The sequence below is a fragment of the Lissotriton helveticus genome, chromosome 7 (assembly GCF_964261635.1).
Source record: "Lissotriton helveticus chromosome 7, aLisHel1.1, whole genome shotgun sequence".
Lineage (NCBI taxonomy): Eukaryota > Metazoa > Chordata > Amphibia > Caudata > Salamandridae > Lissotriton > Lissotriton helveticus.
Genome location: NC_136068.1, coordinates 823,887,016 through 823,909,512, shown reverse-complemented (window position 1 = coordinate 823,909,512; position 22,497 = coordinate 823,887,016). Strand labels below are relative to the sequence as shown.

The 22,497-nt window shown below is 40.4% G+C and overlaps 1 long non-coding RNA gene across 1 annotated transcript; it reads right to left on the bottom strand.

The window, feature by feature from the left end:
• Positions 1 to 3,645: 3,645 nt before the first annotated feature.
• Positions 3,646 to 22,096, bottom strand: LOC144767072 (uncharacterized). Its single transcript, XR_013598050.1, has 2 exons — positions 21,778 to 22,096; positions 3,646 to 5,650 (listed from the first exon to the last, which is right to left on the bottom strand). It is a non-coding gene; the product is annotated as an uncharacterized LOC144767072 (long non-coding RNA).
• Between the last annotated feature and the right edge of the window lie 401 nt (positions 22,097 to 22,497).

Sequence of the window (22,497 nt, the reverse complement as noted above, 5' to 3'; positions counted from 1 at the left end):
TTTTTTGGAACGTGGCTGGGTTAAAACAAAAGATTACTAACCCAACCTGGGATGAGGCCATTACCGACGTGGGAATATTAGCCCTCCAAGAAACTTGGGCTATTACCCCGATACACCTTAATGGCTATAAAACATACTTCACCCCGGCGGTGGGTAGTATACATGGGAGACCTAAGGGGGGGTTGATTGTATATATATCTAATCTTCTAGTATACGATAAAATCTCCTTCTCCCCTGGATCCAGCTATTATCAAAAAATAGTAATCTACACTAGGAAGGGTCCAAAGATGGTCCTTCTTAATTTTTATAATAATTGTCCAGATAGCATGATTAAGGATGTACTTGGCACATTAACTACAGAAATGCAAAACGAACTCGATAAGAGCAAGAGGGCTGAAGTTATGTTATTATGGGGGGGTGATTTTAATTGTACTCTCTGCAAAAAGGGCCAAAAGGGTATTTGTGGCCTAATGCTGGAACAAGATGTAAACCTGACGCATTTTGAACATACCCTACTAGGCGATTCATTAAATGAGATGATTTTTAACTTTAATTTTGGGTTTTCTAATGAGCTAGCACACTATACAACGCCATTTGCTCCAACATTTGTGGGGCGGGGTGCCTCATCTACTATTGATTTTAATTTATGTACACTGAGCTCTGCGAGTAGATTGATCAAAGCAAATATCATGGATTTACCATTGAGTGATCACCTGCCACAGGTATTAAAAATGGAGAACTTATTTGTTGCAGCTGATACTAGAGAAGGTCCGGACCAAATGGTCCAGGACGTGAGGTTGGGTGCTCAAAATGGTTATAACCTTAAATGGAGCAGATTGGTTCCGGATGACTTTCTGTATAAAATATTGAGGAAATGCATGAGTAGTTTCTTGGTTTGTTTAGACGAATACGCAGAGCACGGTGATATAATAACCCATTTTAATACCATCTCTAGTACAATTAAGGAAGCTCTGTGGGTTGTAAGGAAAAACTTCTTAAAGTCCAATAGGAAATGGTTCGATAGGAACTGCACTCGAGCCTTAACAAAGCTTAGACTTGCAATTCATAAAAGACCACGGGATGTAATCTCAATTAGAATTGCTAGGAAGGACTATAACTTAGCACTGAAGGATAGGAAGGCCTCGATAAAAAGGGAGGCTTGGGATAATTTATGCGCTGCCTCAAAATCAAATGATCCGACAGCTTTCTGGAGGGTTATTAATACCCCCCTTTTATATGAACAAAAAGCACGCCTAGAAATTGCTGTCACAGAAGATGAGTGGGTGGATCATTTTTCGTCCCTTTATAAGGCTGTGGAACCAACTCCTGACACAGGTCAGGACGCGGGGATGTTAAGGTTAGTCACTACTAGTACCTTGACTATAACCCTTCCAGAAGTTATAGCTAGTTTGAAGGCGACTAAGGGGGGCAAGGCAGCTGGGCCAGACGGCATACCAGCTGACCTCTATAAAGCTAACATTGAACTATGGGGGCCACTGCTGGTTCAGCTTTTTAATGCCGCCTTGGCAAATAGCCCAATTCCTACCTGGTTTACATCGGTAATAGTCCCAATTTTTAAGAAAGGGGACAGGCTTAGTTGCACTTGCTATAGGCCAATCTCCTTATTGGACTCCTCTATAAAAATTTTGGGGAGAGTGATTTTAGCAAAACTACAGAGTTGGGCTGAGGATAATGGGGTGCTAAGTGATTTCCAATTTGGGTTCCAAAAGGGTCTGGGGACCATTGAGCAAGGTTTGAATCTCTTCACCTTGCAACAAAAATATATAAAGGTTAAAAAACAACGTCTATACCTCACTTTTGTTGATTTAACATCAGCTTTTGACTGTGTGTCACACACCAAACTATGGTCAATTATGGCCGAGTTGGGGGTAGACAATGCCATTATATGTTTTTTGAGAGAGCTTTATTCTGGGGCCACTGCTAGTGTAAGATACGGAAATAGTGGTGAATGTAGCAGACAATTTGGGATTGGCCGGGGTGTGCGCCAAGGGTGCGTTTTAGCCCCCTTTTTATTCTTGTTATATATAAATGGAATGGAGAAGCATCTCGTGCAGGAGGGCCGAGACATGCCTATGGTGAGAGGTAGGCCTGTCCCGGCATTAATGTACGCCGATGATGCCGTTCTGATGGCACGCACACCAATGGCTTTACAAACTTTGGTGACAGCCTTTAACACCTTCATGCTTGGTTTAGATTTGAAAATTAATTGTTCTAAAACTTTATCTATGTTCTGTGGGTCCAGAACAAGCAAGCATTTGAAGCCAATCTTTATAAATACTAATCCCTTAGAAAGGACCCCTACCTTCCCGTATCTAGGGATACTGTTCCATGAAGGTGGCTCTTGGACTACAGCAATTCACGCAAGGTCTCTGCTATTTTCTAAAACTATTATGGCCCTAAAATGCTTTATGAAAAAAATAGGAAAAAAACCCATAAAGGAGATTTTAACTGTTTATAATGCAACCTGTATATCTGTAGCTACTTATGGTGCTGGATTATGGGGGTATTCAAATGTTAGTGTGATTCAAACCATGGAAAACAAGTTCTTATGTCACATTCTGTCCGTACCCCAAAGTACGGCAACGATGATATGCCATGTTGAATTGGGTATACCCTATATTACAGATACTATTAAAATTCAGCCAGTTCTTCTTTGGCATAGGGTCTGGACAAAAGAGGAATGTGCTGTCAATCGGGCCATTTTAAAGGACATCATGGTTTTGGACAATATTAGCAACTTTAAATGGATAGGCTTCGTCAAAGAATTTCTTGGGAAAATAAATTGTCCCCAATACTTTGAGGACCCTCAATCCATGGAATATATATCTAGAAGGGATTTGAAAAATCTATGTATGGTGCACCTCAAGGAAATGAGATATACGGAAGAGGTGAGAAAAAAGACTGTTTCTGCCCACCAGGACATTCTATGTGGAGAAAAATTGCAGCCATATCTCTCATTGTATATGCCTAACCATGAACGCTACCTTTTGACCCGTTTTAGACTGAATATTGTTTTTAGGACACTATCGTTCCCCTTGATGAATTGTTGGTCGAAGGATTTATGTCTTTGTCCATGCGATGAAGTATCCCATCAATCAGATATACACATATTATTTTTTTGTAAATTTTATACTCTTCCTCGAAAGAATCTTATCATCCCTATCCTCAAGGATCTAAATGTATATAGATGTCGCCTAGCGTTTACAGAATGCCAGAAAATGGAAACTGTTTTTATGGTTGCTTCAATTGCAGAATTTTTAAAACTGGTTTTTAAGTGCCGTAAATCAATTCAAACGGATTGATTGTTTTTTATTGTATATATGAATTATACTTTGATGTTTTCTTTTCTTTTGGTGTTCTTATAATAAGCTTACTTCACCTCTTGTAAACTGTATTTGTCATGCTACTTTCATGGTTATGTTGCTTTTTTTAACCGAATAAAGTAATTTTGAATCTTGAATCTTGAATCTATAGCATATGTAGTTGGCCCAGGTGTTGTTGGACCACAGAAAGACGAAGATGGCGCTGGAATAGCCCTGCATATATGGGTGTAAATTTTTGTAGGAAAAAACACACCTAGGCAATTATAACTTCTTGTCTATGCAATAATAAATGGGAGAATTAACAATTCCAAAAAACGAGTACTGTCTTTATTATTTAAATTTGTTTGAGTTTCATTAAAACACATTTTATACATAATTCAAATTAAAAATTGTATCAACATACAATGTACAACAATTCCAAACATGATATTACTAAAATAAAACAGAATAGAGAAAGGAAGAGCATAAAACAAATACAAAGCAAAAAAACAATAAATGTGGCACAATAATTAATTTAACGCGCGTTTCGGCGAACCAGCGCCTTCTTCAGGAGTAGCCACTAGACACCTAAAAAAAATATATGATATAAATAATACCTTTATTTGAGTCATACTTGATTTAACACTATAAATAGTTATCTGAGTACTGTAATTTATAGAGAAAAACATTTTTTTTAAAATTTCAGGACTCATTTATAAGGAAACACAGAAATTTTATATTCTCCCATTAATGGACAAGGTAGATTTCTGAAACTAATAAAGTCTATACAAATAGTTTACTTCGGTGCTCATAATGATTAAAAACCAGGTATTAACTGAAACTATGTGGATTCCAATCTAACCTCAACTATTGACGTGATAACTTGCATATATATATTGACATGTCTAAAAAATACTCACTTCAAAGAACTCAAGAATGTGCAAAAAGGCAATGATTGGAATTTTGCAGGTCACATAAGATGATCAGTAAGGCTGTAATAGAGAGAAGGGGTCCAAAAGATAAACCCATGTCTATGATGTTTACATTGTATCAAAAAGGATATTCAAAAACCTCTATTTCTACTTACTAGATTAATATTCGATCTTATTCCGCCTCTGATCGCAGTGCTTATTATTGAGATGCAAAAAATGTAATCGCGGTTTTCGATTGCGACAGACAGGAGGGGTTATTGTTCCATATTCCTTTTCTGTCAATAAGAAATAGAGATTAATCAAAGATATAATATAATACTGTTAGCTCTTCATTTGTGGATTTAGAATATCCGTTTTAACACACAAAACATCCCTGAGCTCCTCCCTCTTAGAGAGGGGGTTGTAGCCCCCAGAGGAACTAGGTTTTTCCTCTGGGAGGAGAATCCCAAATAATGAGGCATGCAACCTATGGTGAGTGAGGGATTTCATCCTGAAAAGGGAACTGCCCAAAGCTAGTTCTGTTGGGGGTAGTCAATGGTTCTGTTTCACATTATAATTTTCATTTTTACTAAATCAGCTAGTAGTGGTTTTTCCACACTTTTCAAATACTATTATAGACCTCAGGATTTCGTACTGTTGATTGTTCTATTATTGGGTAATAAATCCTGTACGGTCTTAAAATCTTCCCTAGGACCCTCCGGCTTTGAACCGTCTTTTGTTATAGCATATGTAGTTGGCCCAGGTGTTGTTGGACCACAGAAAGACGAAGATGGTGCTGGAATAGCCCTGCATATATGGGTGTAAATGTCATGCAGCACCCCAGTAAAAGTCCAAATGGGATTTAAGATTGTCCATCTGTACATTGTGCTCACTCGGCAACTGCTTTATCTCCTGGAGCTCTGTAAGTACCTGGCCCATCATGTTTTGGGACTGATGGAGGGAAACCAAGACTTAGTTGATGGTGGCCTAGGTGACAGTTAACCCAGCAACCTCACTTTGCTGGCCCATAGCTTCTCTCATACGACCCCTACCCCCACTATCCTGTGCCCTTGACTTAGTGTGCCTTATCCCACTGGTTCCTGGCTGAACTGGAGGTGGTGGTGGTATATCAACAGAAGGCAGCGCTGGAGGCACAAGATTTGGGTTATGTTGGTTTGAACAGGGAAGTTGAGGTATCCATAGGCTGAGGGGTGGTAACAGCTGGGGTGGGAGGTGTAGGCTTCTCCTCGTCATCTGGACTTTCGTGGAGGGCGTCATCCCCAAAGGGCCGTTCCTGGTCCGGAGTGGAGGTATCCTCAGTGGTAGAGTGCTGGCTACGTACTCTGGGTGTTGGATCTATAATTCATTTTTCAAAAAGTTGTAAAAGCCTGGATTATGCGTCAAATGAGTTTCAAGCTAAAAATTAAGAAGAATAAAAGGGAAACGTTAATATACTGAATGTATCTTTCAGTGGTGTTGTAATAAATTACAAAAACAGTTTAAATTACATACAAAACAACTTCAAAATAGCAGGTAAAAAGATGCCTTGAAATGAAAACAAATTGAAAGTATACATAAGATATACCAAAGATTCTACACAACACTGTAGAAAAGAGAAATGTGACAGAAACCATTCCAAGGCCTAGCAGGCAACAATTCCGACAATTAAACAACTTAGGAGGATACATGGCCTTACTCATAATATAAACATTACAGAGTACGTTTATTTAAAAAAATAATGTGTTAAAAATTCAATACCTTCACATTTGTAATTTAGAAAACTTTGATTTGTGAAACAAATACCATCAATTCAATAAGATACCAAGGATAGTAAAAAATACAACATTAAATACATACACATTTAAATACATAGCACGAAATAGAGATTGATAAACTATATAACACTTCAACATATGTGATAATTTGACAGAAAGGAGAGAAAGAACAAAATTACTTTGCTATAATATTTTTGCTTAACAAAAACAAGGCATCGTGGTAGTTGTAGTCATTTCATTTAAACATGCACAACAGTTGCAAAATTGTAAGTTGTAACTATACCTAGTGAAATAGAATATGAAACACATATATGAAATATGTTATTGCAAACAATTGTGGCTCTTCTCCAATGATTTTATCCACAATTTCTGACAATTCTCACTCTGCAAAACGGGGATTTCTCCTTCCTGCCATTATAATGTAATTAAATTAAATGAATTTTGGAACCCACAAGTAAAATAAAATGCACAAGAAACAGAGGAAGCAAAAAAGAAACCCAGAATACTCTGAAAAACGTTGTCCAGGCAAATGTTGTGATGGCCTAGAAAGGAAAAGGATCATGATCTGAAATGGAGTGTGTTTTATAGGTTTGTATGCAGCTGCAAACAGGCAAAACACATCAGGTGTGTGATGCTAGCATCCATCCTACAGCCACAGGAATAGTCCAATGTTGACTGCGTCCCATGATGGAATCACTCCGTCAGCAACTCGCCACTAGAATACCACCAGCACAACTATCAAATCCAAATAGGCTCTCTGCAATCCCTCAACTATGATGGCAATGGATTAATGTTTGCCAGCAGAGGAGTCTACCGCGCCGACAGCGGTGAATCCTTTACACTCGGTTGACGCAGACATTGGTTCATGCAGCACATATGTAAATAGGGCGGGCGAGATTCTGTCAGCTTGGTGAAGGACTTGTAAACTCCGCCACAGATGGACGTCAGTAGTTCCGTCAAGATCTAAATAAGTGTTACAGCAAACAAATGATGGACGGAAAGCTGACAATGCAAACATTCTCCCCCAGTCAAAAAATCTGGGTTAAATCCATCGTTCTTTTTGCATTTGTCACCTCGAGTGGGACGGGTATGCCCAGACGTGGGTCCCATGCTCTCCATGCCACTGGAGTCCAGCTATCCTGGCTGATGAGGGCTGAAAGCCCGAAACCGGTCAAAGGATGCTTGTTTCCAGTCCTGGGAGGACCAGGCCTGGCAGTTAAGCTGGACTGTTCCCATTGGGCGCAGGGTCAAGACTGATTTGCATATGGCTGGGTCCAAACTGGAATGGCATGGTGAGCAAAAAAACGATGGATTTTGGTCCAGATCTCTGTACTGGAGTGAATGTATGACATTGTTCTGCATTCTGTCCATCAATTGTTCTTTTTGCAAAAACCTAAATAAGGCCTGCAGTTTTGTGCATGGCTAAAATGCGTCATTTGTGTGCAGCACAAATGGCTTGCAAAATCAAAACTCAAAAGAGGAATATAGGGAGGCGTTTTTCTTTTTCCAGGACTTTCCCCCCCAAAATAATTTTGAAATGGTCATGTACCGTAAAGGGCAAGCGTGAGTTGTGCTTTGAACACTTATATAATTGTCAGAGATAAAGCTTTATCAAACCTTTTGAGTCAGCAAAAATGCTTTGCATTTCAGTGCCAAAGCAATAAATTATAAGCCAATTACTAATATTCTAAATTCAAGGAGCAGCACCACAATATTTATTGTCATTAAGAAGTCTCAAACAGAAAACAGGATCATTTCAATAAAATGCCTGAGATACCTATATACAGGGAATTGTGATGTCAACTACAAAGAGACATATCAGGAAAATTAAGACGTCCAGTGTTGTTTTAAAAAGACCTGTGCCACTGTTACTTGCAACTAATGTTCTGTTTATGAACAATTGTATTTTAGCACATTTAATGCCTGTTTATTGAACCTCGAGTTAATGTTGCTGTTGTTTGTTGGCTGTTAGACCTCATTTCTGCCAATTTCTCAGCAGTGTACACCCTGTCCCCTTAAGTACCATGAGATCACTGCTAAGCCATGCTGTTCCTGGTCTTTCCGATGTGATATTTACTTTGAAAGGGTCCACTTGGTCTGAATTACCAGTAAACTTACAATTAAATCAGGTCTACCTAACACTGCCAGTTAAATTGCTATGCACACAATTACACGTGGTACTGGTCGATATTCGAGGCTCAAGCATAAGAACTGCTGCCCCCAAGATGCATTCACAAACAAACAAATGTTATGCTTAAGGATGAAAAATTATTAAATATTTTCAGAGTTGTGTAGTATGTAAACACTAGAGAAGAAGTAGGTGTTTGGTAATAGATTGTTTATGTAATGGAGCTCCCTTGGCTACTGGTTGTGTTGCAATATAAATCTAAGTGTTTTTGTAAATGCCAGATTCGAACTTAAGTAGTGTGTTCAGTTCCACTTCTCTCTCTTCTGACTGTAGCCATTAACTAATCAAATGTACTTGCAAATGAGAACTGAGGTAATTTAAAATGTGATCTAAGAAACCGTAAAAGTATCATTACTCTGTAAACATGATGTTTGTTATGTCTCGGACACATGGAACAATGGCTAAGTGTTTTAGTGTACTTCTGAACTTTATAGCCCCAAGCCATCGAATGATAAAAATAATATGTGAGATAAACGTTCCCCTACTGTACATTATAAGGATATTGCTAATCAACCAGCAGTTTCATGACCACATTGAGGCTGAAAGCTGTGTTCCTTTATAAGTTCATGGAACTCTGAGGTAACTTGCAATATCCTTATAATGTACAACAGCAGGAACTAATATTCCTTATAAAAAATGGTCATATCAACACAACAAAAAGCGGTTAGTCATTTTTGCAAAAATGATATTCGAATCAATTTGTTACAGGACAAGATTGAAAAACACAAAAGGAAGACAGAAGGAAAAAAGAGATGGCAAAATGGTGACAAAGGAAGAAAGCAAAAATGAGAAATAATCTTCAAGAGTGAGATAAAAGGGCAAGGAGGTGGTGGTGGATGAAAGTGGCACATGGCAGAATCACATCTAGGTAGTCTAGGTCTCACGACATTTGACATTGCCGGGTACTGGCTCCTGAGTAAGACTTTGGGCCCTACATTTATTATTTTGCAAATCTAGCACTGCTTAGTGGGTTACCACATGTTACGTTGGGGTGTATAAGCTGGTAAGCCATATAGATTCAATTCCCAAAATACCATTCTTTCTTTCTGAGTTAATTGTGCAATGAGTTGGTAATATTGCTGCCTGTAGATGCACTGCCACACACCTGTGCTACACTGGATAAAAATCCAATACTTCTTGTTACCATGCCACATTGAGCAGTTCCTGTGTTTGTAGCATATTGAGCGACGTCCTTGCAGGAATGCACCAGGCTGTTATTGCGGAGCTGACAAAAAAAGTAGAGAGTATAATGGGCAGAGGTGCCAGCCTCAATGGTAGCTGTCTAACTAGAATACAAATGCAAAATTATTTGTTTAGGAAGATTTGTCCAATTCCCTGTAGAGATGGAAAGATTAAAAGTCAAGGATAGACGTTTTGGTTCTCCATTCAAATCCATTGCGGTGTTTAAATCATCCCATGTGGAAGTAAGTGCTGCTTTTATGTCACTGTCATACCAGAATCTGTTTTGGTAATCTGAGAGAAGGTTACTTTCTTCGATGAATGTAGATATTTGTTTTGAAGCTGATCTTTCAGCCTTTTTTGCCTAGAAACAATAATTGGCCAGCATTTGTTTGAAGGCCTCCTTGTTTTAGGGCGTTAATTTGGAAATAGACCTTTAGCCAAAGAGTTGTTGATATTTCTGGCTGGATTAGCTACAGTGCTTTTAGTGAGGATATTCTTGCATATATGAGAAGGACATGGGTCTGCCGGTGATCGTGCTGGCCTACAATCTTTTGCAGCCTTGAGGAAGTCCTTTATGATTACATGGCTAAAGGTGAGTAACTGTGGTTGTTTTCATGATTTGTATTGTAGTACACTGGACAGTAATGCTGGAATTGTGATTAATTAATGATTGAGCAATGCAGAGGGAAGCAGATGTTCTAAAATTATTTGGATGATCGGAAGGAATGCAGGTGTGCCAGGTACACAGCAATGACAAGTGGTGAGGCCTTCAACTGAGCTGCCAAGGCATCGCTGCGGTTGAAGGACCCTTTTTTGTCAATGACGCTAGCAGGTCTGTTTTTGTGCCCTTTAGGCCGGTCATCAGCTCTTCCTTATTAGAGTTCCTGTCTCATGTGAAGGTCTCTTGACCTCTGTCTACTGTTAATGCCAAAGGTCAGTTTTCCAGGACATAGGGCAATTTGCCCTGATGTAAGGCAGGCATCGGGTCTCATGGTATTCCTGGTTCCAGTCAGGTTTTCTACTAACTACTCCTGGGTTCTTCAGAAGTAAAAAAAAAAAGTTAAACATCCATGCTGCTCACCACTTTCATGTTGAGCAGTGGCTTTTCCTGTTGGTGTGTTGTGTATAGACATGGACAATTTTTGGAATGAATAAATATTTAGTTTGATGATTACACACTGAGAAACAAATATGCATCAGTTTAGTATCCATGCAAAGACACATTTAAAAGAGTCTACTAAACATGTGAGTGAACATACCATAAAAGAGTACATATTAATTTAGGAAAATGTAATGTTGCATGAGTATGTTCGACTAGAAAGGATACACATTCCGACAGGACAGGACCACTGTCCAATAATTAGCCCCTTTGTGGTCACTGTTATCTACTAAGAGTTTAATGAGTAAAAGGCAAAATGTGGGCAGACAGGACCAGTGCAAGATTATTGCCAATAAATGAAAATCATGTTATAAAGTCACTGGACTGCCCTGGATAATGACTCATACTCTGCAACCAACCATTGGCATAACTTAATGCATCAGTCTGGAAACTTTAAAATTTAGGGGGATAATGCATTTATTCCTAATGCATTATCCCCCTAAAGAAAAAACATTCTGGCCATCGTCAATGTGATGGTCTGGTTTTTTACAATCAGTTTGACAGTGTCAGATATTGTAGGCTTGGCAACAGAGCTACAACCTCCCTGCCCCCGAGCATGCTGCTGTTGTGAGTAGCAGGCAGTATAGGGTGAGCGGGGCCCAGGGTGCTAACCCTGAAGGGAGCATGAAACTGTTGTTGTGATGCACTTTTTTTTAAACACCATAGTTGACAGATGTGTTTCAAACTTCTGACATTCCGAGTTTTACTTTAGGTCTGGCTGTACATCGCAGCAGTCACATGACCATATGTGCTCAATACAAAAACAGCTTTAAGAAGCCCACCTAAGACAGAGGCTTTGTCTTCGCCCACATGTTGGTTACCTGGAGTACAATATTTGATTGGGCAGAACATGTGTGCTGCCTTTGAGAAACAGTGCTTGTCATACACTTGTTGGCTCCTGAGGGGAGTTCAGTCACCTAAAAAAACGTAATGATGTGGCAATGTGCAATGGGAAGACTTCTTTACAATGTGGTAATAGTATTGGCTAATAATATTCCCAAAGCGTCATGACATGTTCACTGTGTGCATTAACTACACTGTGGACCATGTTTTTATTGATAGGCTAATCCTATAGGCGAGTAGAACTTTTTAATAAGGATATTCCCTAATTCAAAATGTCTGTGTCATCCACATTAATTCTATAAAGACATCTGTGCAAGATTTTTTTCTTCCCCCTTTTACATTTGTGCTTTGGAGAATAAGCAATTGGTTTTGCCATTTCATTGGTCTTGCCCTTCAACGGAAATGCATCTTGCTGCAGCCCTAACATGCCTCATGCTGATCCTTCCTGCCACATCAATGCACTGTCTGTTTACCCTCCCCAACTGCAGCCTCTTGCACACACACAGCTCTCTAAAGCCATGGGAGCCAGATTCCTAGTTACTGGGATACGCTGGATCACATAGCTCTATTTTGACTTTAAATCTGGAAATATTATAGATTGATCAGGAGAGTGACAGACATAGTCACTTTTTAAATGATAGCAATTCTTTCCATTTTATGATTAGACAATGCTGTTATTTCATTGCAAAATTTCTCTCCTGTTGTTTCTGCAGAGACAGTGCGCACTGTACACTTAATTTCCCCCTCTACATCCTGCACACTCTGCTCAGTAGTGCAGGCTAAAGCTCTATGTAGGTGCCGGGGTGCGATATCCCCCCCCCAATTCCAGTGAGCAAAATGTAATACGGCTTCTCAGAGTGGTTTCAGAGAGAGTAGGCTTCTACCTTTAAAATTAATTTTAACTTTTGGGTTTTTATGGGGTCAAATTTCCTAAAACGCCATGTACCCTTAAAGGACATTCATGAATGTTCCAGTGCTTTCCTGGTGCACCAGGGAACCCTGGCCTTTCCCAGGAGTAGATACCATTTTTTCAAAAATCATAAGTCAGAAGTTACTTCCACTATGCCAAGGTCAGTATTTTTTCCATGGGTGAGCCCTTTGTGCCAAGGAGTACATACAACATGGCAGTGCCAGTAATTTGTCATGGATACTTCAGTAATAGTCTTGGGTACTTCTAAAAATTCCCTCCAGGCAACACGTCAGCATTTTGCCATTGACATCCCCTATAAAACGAGTACAAGATCTCTTGATCTCTTGGTTTTGAATTTAAAATGAATGTAACTTTTGTTATTAAAATATAATTAAATTCAGTGTAATCAATTAAGTGAATCACTTTTCATAATTATTAACATATAAAAATATTTTTTTGTTTCCTTAGTTGGGATTTTTTAAATTTTAACTTTAGAAAAGTAATTTTTGTTTAATTCAATATATTCAAATTAACTAAATATTTAATTCAAAATGAAGTTTATTGCTGTAACTTTCATTTTGTACTACATGTAGAAAACTTTATAACATTAATTTACATTAAAATATTTGTACTATTTTTTCAGGTTTAATAAACTTTTTGACTTTTCCCTATGTAGTTGAGATAAATTAATGTAATGTTTCCTATGGTATTCTATTGTAAGTCCCTATTTCTTTTGTTTTCTGTGAGATAGTGCTGCAACAGTGGTAGTTAGCCTTCTGTGGTGCTGAACTTACTACTGCTCCTTTTTGGTAGTAGTTAACTTACACTCATAAATTTGGCTCCGCACCCCTGTTTCAGGGTTTGGAGACTTGTAAGTTTACACTTTTGAGTACATTTAAATTAATTAACGGTGAATAGCCAAAAGTAGTAAAGTTACTCAAAAGTGTACCAGTAAACTTACATGTATAACTCACTCACAAATGAAAGTTACCTTGTGAGTAGCCTCACATATTTTATTATAATATCACATGAGCATCTTTGAGATAATTCTTATGTTGGGGAATTGCATACAGATAAGTCCTATTTTGTGGTGAAGGTGGGGCGAAGGACATTTGGATTGGGAGTGCAGCACTACATGGCTACTACTTTACCATATGCCTTCAGCTACAAACTGAATATTTCTTTCATTTGAAAATGCCAATTTTATTACAAAATCCCTGGAATGGGTATTGGAAGGCACTAGCATTGCAATAATCAACAATATTGATTAGATGTAGTCGGCCATGATTGTGCTCTAACCAAGCTGTGGTTGAGTCTTCCCATCTAACTGTATGTGAAGAAGCTGCTACCACAGTGATCTTTACACTTTTGACGCTAAGACCCACTTTGACTACACATAGGTATATCTGCAGGGCTGCGTCCATCACAAAAAAGTCACCTCTTTTTTTTAGTAATCAGTGTATCAAATTTCACTTGTTATGAGATAGCTTTGAAAGTGAGCTCAGACATTTTAGTAGGGGCATATACAGCAATAATATGATGTGGTGCCTTTTTAATTTCTCAAATTGAAAAGGTCAATTGTAACACAATGCTAGCTATACACACATTAGTGTGGTGCTCTGAATGGCTGCCTTTTAAGACATTTTATATTCTCAGAGTAAAATATTTTACCATCCAAACATTATCACAACAATGTTGAGTTTAGCAAGAATAGGTAAATTGGTTAACTTAGACTCACTCCTAAATTTTGCCGAAGACCTTTCCAAGGTGGGATTGTACCACCGTTTGAAGACCACTGCGTTTTCGCCACTGAAACAATCCAAACAAAGGCTATTTCCAGAAATTGGAGACTCATAACTTTCACATCACAAACTCAACATATATATTCGAAGTGTCAAACACAATATGTTCTGAACAGTTCAGATGTCCTGAGCATGTGATTGGGTGTGCCAGTCCAATTGTGTGCGGAATCATATCTTTATAGAGAATTGCATGTCTCTTCAAACATTTATTCCTAATGCATTATCCCCCTAAAGATTAAACATTCTGGCCATCGTCAATGTGATGGTCTGGTTTTTTACAATCAGTTTGACAGTGTCAGATAGTGTAGGCTTGGCAACAGAGCTACAACCTCCCTGCCCCCGAGGATGCTGCTGTTGTGAGTAGCAGGCAGTATAGGGTGAGCGGGGCCCAGGGTGCTAACTCTGAAGGGAGCATGAAACTGTCTGCATTAAGGTCATGCAAACGCAGCGGCCCTCACACTTGGCTCCAATGACTCAGATTGAACTGCTTTAACCAGGGCAGAAGTTCTAAAATAAGAAGTGGAGGGACTAACCAAGTTTGGCACTATGCAAGTGATATCATGACACATGATATCACAGCATGTGACATCGCAGGAGGTGTCATTACAAACCATAACCTCAAGGGAAGTGACGTCAAATCTGAACACCTCAGACATACGTTTATGAAAGGTGGGCAGAACTTGCAGAGTTTGACTCCACATAATTCTGCAGAATAACATAAAAATTCCACAATATTCCGCAGAGTTCTACCCACCCTACACTTGAAAGCTCAACCCCAGCAATCCGGGAAGAGAGCACGTCTCATTGCTCGTGTGCCATTCCCATTAGGCTGCGCTCTTTACCCTTCCATTCTGAGAATATGCGACTGTCCTTTTTACGAGACACCTCGCTGAGAGCAAGTTGTCAGTGCCAGAAGAAAGTGTGGCTTGTGTGGATGTTTAACTTATAAAGGGACGGGTGGCAGGTGCTGCTGTAGAACATAACTAGGCTTTCCTATTTTCAGTTTCTATTTTTGGTAAATTCTGGTGGGTTTTTTTCAGTGTTTTCAAGTGATTTCAATACCTTAAAAAATTGTTTTCAGTGGTTACACGTTTTCGTGCCACAAAAAACAACGGAAAAAGTGTTTTTCCGGTGTTTATGGAAAGTTTTGCTTTTATTATTACCTGCTTTCTGTGCTGATTGCACATGTTATATAGACAGTGTACATATATAGTATATTAGGTCCAAATAGTTTTTTGCAAATCAAACTTATTGTTATACACCATACAATACTTCTTCAGTGAGTCTTTGGTCATGCGCGCGCGCTCGCTCTTTCTTTCCCATGTAAACATCTGTGGAAAGGCCCTCCTAACATTGGCACTTGGGACGGGCAATGCCAAAACAGCCAGTACACAATTTGTTAACTCTGGCCACTGACATAGCTTTCCATGCCAATACTGGTGCACTTGAAGATTGCGATTCTCAGGGCAGGTTCTGCAACATTTGCGTTGAGCTGGGTGCTTATGCCCTCAGAGTTATTAAAGCAGTCAAAAATAAGCAGCACTTTTGGAAATTTCCTTTTACTGAAGGGAATCTAGAACTTGTACAGAGTACCACAGTTAGGTTTCATTGACTTAAAATGCCATTGGTGGTGAAGGGACATTTCTATGCATCATTGCAAGCCATCTCTCAGCTGGTTTGTGTCATTTCTAGTCGACCGCCGACAAACGGTCTGGACCCCGCCGGATTCTGCTGTGATGCCGCCATTGGGTGTCGGGGTCCCTCAGGGCTCTATTTTGAGCCCGACCCTTTTTAACATCTTTATGACCCCTTTGGCGGCTCTGGCGGAGTCTTTCGGGGCCCGGATCGTGTCCTATGCAGACGACACTCAGCTCCTCTTCTCCTGTGAGAGGGGAGGAGATTTTAACGGGGAGAGCATCCGGGATTGCCTTGGGGCTGTTTTCGGATGGTTTCATTCGAGTGGCCTCAAGTGCAATCCAGAGAAATCGGAGGTGCTCTTCTTTGGGTGTGCGTCTGACCCTGACTGGCATGGCTGGTGGCCCATTGATATGTTTCCGCCCTCTTCCCCCTCTTTAGTTGCCAAAAATCTTGGGGTAAAAATGGACAAGGGTTTGTCAATGAGAGCCCAGATCCTGGGAGTGACGGGTTCCTGCTTTGGTCTTCTGAAGACTCTTAGAAAGTTCCTTCCCTTGTTATCGGAAGAGCATCGGAAGCTGACTGTGCAGGCTCTGATTGGGTCCAGGCTGGACTATGCCAACGTCCTCTACCTGGGCCTGCCGGAGTACCTGTTACAGCGCCTTCAGGTGACGCAGAATGCGGCGGCGAGAGCCATCTTTGGCTTAAATAGGCGAGCTAGGGTGTCGGCCCTCTTGCAGGACCTGCACTGGCTGCCTATTCGCAACCGCATTATTTTTAAGACGCTGACTTTGACCTTCAAGGCCTTACACTCTGGAGGGGCGAAGTATCTCCAAAGGAGATTGTCCTTTTATCACCCGGCCCGGGCGCTCAGATCTGAATCACAGTTTCTGGCTGTTGTGCCGCGCGTCCAAAAAGCTCGCATCGGAGGCCGCTCCTTTGGTTTGCGCGCCCCCCAGTTGTGGAACGCCTTGCCGCTGTCACTTCGTGGCGCTACTAGTCTGTTGGCCTTCAGGAAGGGTCTCAAGACGTGGTTGTTTACTTTATAGGTCCCCTTTTGGTTTATTTTATTTCTTGCTGTTTTATTGTCGTGTTGTGTTACTTTCTGTAGGTCTCGCTGTGAAAGCGCCAGGATACTCTTTTTGAGTCGCTGCGCGCTATATAAAAAAAATAGTAACATAACATAACATAACATACATTGTAAAATAAACGTTCCTGAATTGCTCTTCAATATTGCTTTGCTTACCAAGTGGCAAGCACTCTGACATGGAACATGTTGCAGTGCCAAAGTCACTAAAGGTGTCACCCAGTCTACTCTCAAGGAGATGTTTCACATCTACACCAATTATGCTTAACATTTGTCTGACAAGGGTTTTTCAGACTCTAGTTTTTTTATTATGTCCACTACAGCAGTTATGTTATCCTGTAAAAATCTAAACATGCAGTAGAGTGTACTTTTTTCACATCCCTATCAATATGCATCCAAAGATCCTCACATTTCTGGCCTTTGGCATCATCACCCAGCAAAAATTCTGTAATTGGTTGCCATATGGATAATATAGCATTCATAGCCCCTTGGACTGAGTAGCATCAGCTAAGGGACACAGTTGTGTTGACACTTTCTTTGATGCCACACAAAGCACAACATTTTAAATATTTGCGTTTTAGTTCATGTGCATAAGAAAACAGTGCGCCAGAATGGACTAAAAAGTCATTAGCATCCCTCATTAACTCTGAAGATTGTAAAGATGCTTTCAGCATACCATCTAACAAGTGGCAAGGATCTCTTATAGGGAATCACTTCAGCTCAGGTATCAATTTTGACAGGTCATCACACAACTTTTTCATATACATAGCTGAATCGCTGCAAATACAAACAATATCACTCCAATGTTTGTTGAACTTGGAAAGAACTTTTTTTGCAGAGCATTCCAAGTGACACTGCGTTTCATGTTTTTCAAAAGTCTGGTGTCATGTTTTCACCACTATCCCAGATGCTTGGTGATAGCACTCTTTTTGCATATACTTGTCACTATACCTTGCATTGAATGTTTAAAGCCTGAGGCGTTGGCAATTCACCTACTATGAATACTGACTCACTAGAAACTGGGGGCTGTTGTATTAAGGGTTTTTACCCATTCTCTTTGGGTAAATGTGATGACACATTTTAGTAAAGCTTCTTATGAAACCAGCCATTTTACCTATTAGTGAAAGAATCAAACGCTGTCGAAATATCAAATATGATTTTGATATTTCCTGATTCTCTAATGTTAGCCCAGTCTTTGTATAACAAAGTTACATTGTATTGGCCCCTTCAGGAAGAAAAAAATCACTCACTCTTTTTCCTTTAGTTTGTGGTTGTGCTGGTGTTTTTTCAGTGTTTATATGTTTTCACTGATGAGGGCTATTTTTCTTTCAGTGGGGTTTTATCAGTTATTATAGGGTTAAACCTAAAACCCCACAGCTTATTCATAACTCATGCTTTAATTACACACTCAATATTCTACGAGCACCAATACAGAAGAGCTCATCATTTAAAGTGCTAATGTAATGTCAGCGGTATTTTTGCCTTTTAGCTTCCATGCAACCAATATATAAAGCAGTTGTCAAACTCTTTGTATATGATTCCTCGCACAAACATAATTTAAAATTATTCGACGTGCTAATTCAAAATCGAGGAGGAGATGCTGTGCCCTGACTGGGATCGCAGGCAGCTGTAGTCAGCACATCCCCACGCACCCCTTCTCAAAGGGCAATGCATTAAAGCCACAGCTATTAAGTGGTATGAATAAGCATTAACAGCTGTGGGATTTAGTGCACTGAGTATTACCCGAAACAATAACAACATATACAGTGGTTAATGTAACTAGCAAACTTCTCTCTGTAGCTTCATGACCTCCTCTTTTGTTCAGACTCAGCAGGAGCTCAGAAAGAGCGAGCAGCTGCAGTCAGACACACACACACACATGCTGTTCCTTACCTGCTGGGATGCTGTGTGTTTCTCCAGTGAAGGGCAATGTTCTCCCGGGGACATACCATTGAAGATGTTTCCTCCAATATTCAGGGCCCCTGCCTGTCAGCGATTTAAACAATGTGCAAAGTACTTTGAATTGAGAACGCTGTTTCACTGGAAGCCAGTCAAGCTGCTTAAGTTCCTTCCTAACAGAGACAAACCTAGGCGTACTGGTAAGCAACCTGGCTGCTGCATTTTGCACTAGCTGGAGTCTATTTAGATGTTTCTTGTGAATGTTCACATACAGACTATTACAATAGTCCAGCCGAGACAAAGTGAGCACTGTGACTGCCTCCTAAAGCTTTCCTCCGGTAGAAAGAATTTTATTTTCCTCAGTAGAAGATAGAAGCTTGTTGAAACAACTCCCCTAACCTGTTCTCCAAAAGTTCATTTATTATCCATAATCACCCCTAAGTTCTTAGCTTTCCTAATAGGGACCGGGGGCATTCCCATTTCTTCAGACCACCAATCAGGGGTTCAAATGTTTGGGTTATTGCCGAAAATGATGACCTCCATCTTGCCTGTATTAAGTTATAGGCAATTTGAGGACATCCAGTCGGCAATAGCTTTCATGCATTCGCAGCATTTTAGGCCAGTTTCCAGTTCCTTGCCTCGCTGTAGGGACAACACAATTTGTGTATCGTCCGTATAAGATGCTAACTGGAGCCCATAAGATCTTATTAGTGCTGCCAGCAGACCCACGTAGATATTAAAAAGCGTGGGACTGAGGGAAGAGTCCTGCGGAACCCCGCAAGGAAGAGAAAATGGCTTTGAACTATGTCTACCCAAGTCCACAGTCTGAATTCTGTCAGCCAGAAAAGATTTCAGGAGGGTCCAGGCTATGGCCTGCACCCCTGCAGCCGATAACCGGTCAATTATAACTATGTTGAAAGTGTCCCCGTTTCGGAAACCTACACTGGGACCAATTCAGCATATGTTAGTGAAGCCTAACTTCTTGGCAGGGTGTATGGTGTCAACTCTGTGAAAATAGTGGTTGGAAACGGTCCACACGCATGTAACCCCGACTTGCGCGCTGGCTTTAACTATTTTTTTTATTTGCTGCAGGTGCCATTTGAAACATGTCATTAACCACCTTCCTTCCCCTCCCATTTCCGTCTCGCCCACTGCCGCTGGGCATCCACAACACCACACCAACAAGACCGTCTGCTACACTAACAACTTGGCACCAGGGTGATGGAGCTAAGCTGTGAGGGAATCAGACTAGTTAGGGGAGGTGCTGAGATGTTTGTATTCAGAGGCCAGTCACTGGTTTGATATAGTTACCCAGCGACTGACATGTGAAAACAACATGGCCCCTCTGCTGCCTCATTTTGTTCACAAGAAGTAGGGCGGGCATCGGTTTATTTCACCTGGGCGCTAGCTGTGCAAGGGCTGCCCCTGACCGTGGTTCACCCTTCTCTATCCTCACTCCTAAGCCTTCTTACTATGCTTGTTGTATTGCAGCCTTGCCTACTGCAGCACGCATGAGTGAGCTGTGTTTATATAGCCACCTGGTTTACCACAATGCAAATGCATCCAAGGGTTGATCGTGAGGTGCAATGAGAAACTCTTCATCAGTTTCTGGGGAGGAATCTTCTGAAGATTACATTATTTTACTTCTCTGCATTAGAGGGCCATGCCAATGCACTTATCATTTTATTGAATTAGAAAGAGGCAAGCAACCATTTTGGGAGTACTCAAATTTCAGAGAACTGTCCAAAAAGACTGAACAAAGGCAAGCTAATCTTCAAACGACAGCTATATCCAGTGAATAGCCGCCTTAAAGATATCTGTGGATATATATATAGAGAAACATGAAACATACAATGACTGTAAGCAGATAAACATATTGTACATTACCACTGGCATTCACACCAAACTTAAGTACAGAAACGGGCCCATTTTTCACTTCGACAGAACTTACTTCTTGTTCCACCTTGTGCTGTTTACTCGTCGCAAACAGCACATGTAATATTTTAGTTTGTCAGCCGTGTTGAAGATACTTCTCTGAAGTTGCCAACAGCTTCAAACACAAATGACACCCATTCTTAGATTCTGATTAGCATAGCTACACCATTAGTTCTATTTATTTGGGAAATGTTCTAAACACCAACAGTGGTAGTAACCAAGAAGGTAAACCAGCCTCTGGGAGCTATGCCCGCTAGCCCCCTGGAAGCAAAATTAGAGCCAGGACGTTTGTAGACTCCATGATGTACCTTCTAAATTCAACAAGATCTGTTAGAGAAAACACTGACGTACATTTTGAAGTTTCTTTATTGAGGAAACATCTTTCTCCATAAACGTCTGAAAAACTCACACCAGAATCATCAAGGATGAAATGTGCATTGTCAACAAGGACTTGTATTGAGTTAATAGTTAATACATCTAGCTCTTGAAAACCTGAATCCTCGGTTTCTGCAGCATTTTCAATGAAGAGGGGATGACTGTAAGTGACACTGAAATATGACATTCATTGACTGGTAAAAGGTATGTCTGGTAGTTTATTTGAAGTTTACAAAGCCACATAAATCCATCATATTTAAAGCCTAATGCCACACTTGTGCACAAAATTGTTGCAATTTTTTTTAAGTGCCAAAACACAATCATTGACACTGATAAACAGGCATATCCCCCAACCATTTTCATAGATTTAAATGTACCATGCATCTTTATGTATAATGCCTTTCTAAACTTGGACATCAGGAGAACACCTAAATTGAACCCTTGATCTGACCAAGAGCCTGAGGAAAGGAGATTGGCAGCTCTTCACTTATCATTGCTCATTTCGGCTTCCATCGCTTGATGGGTTTCTCCTGCTGCCATATAAATAAAGCTGTTCCCCATCGTGTAGGATAACAAGTCTCTGCTAATTAGATCAAGGAAGTTTCAGTATCTATCTGTGGCATCCTTCAATTCTTGGGTGGAATCTAGAACACAGAATGTGTGGTCCAGATTCCGCAGAAGGATGGTTAGCTCAGGCTTGTTGAAGCAGCATATATGCTTATCTCCTGTTTACAATAAATTACAGAAACTTACCGCAGTATCCTGTCATCCATTCCCGAGGACTTCACACTGGCGACGACTTGAACATGAACTCCGAAGACTTTCAAGCCTGCAGCCTAGCATCTGAAGCAGATCGTGAGTCTGTTGACTGTCAGCTGACAGAATTTCCTTCCGGAATTCGTCCACTTCATATCCTCGTTGTTAATCGAGTTAACCATGACCCCGTCCTCATTGATGTCCGTGGTGAGACTTTGTGCAATTTCATGCATTTTTATGTGCTAATTGCTTTGCCTCGCGCTTTGAAGATTTGCCGGCATCTACCTGTGTTTGTCTTGCGCTTTCACGCTTGTGCTGGCATTCTTCAAATGAGTAGTGTGCTTCCTTCTAAGTGCATTTCCAGCGCGATCTTCCTGATTGTGACGCTCAACGTATGACGTCAACTTATTTGCATGCCTGATGTTGCCAAGCTCCAATCTAGACAAGTCACAAATGGCGTTGCCTAGCAACTTCTGCGCTTGCTGAGCTTCATTCCCACATCGTGTGTCACCGCATTTTTAATTCTCGCTGACACACACACAGCTCTAAGATCATTATTTCAACATCGTGTGTCACCGTGTTTTCAAGTTCTGACTGACACACTGTTGTAAATAGAAAGTCCATGAGCCAGGTATACAAAACAGGATAGCTTTATTCAGGCTTAGTTCCAGAGTAAGTTTGGTAGAAGAAGATAAGTAGATAGTAGAATTGCCCCAC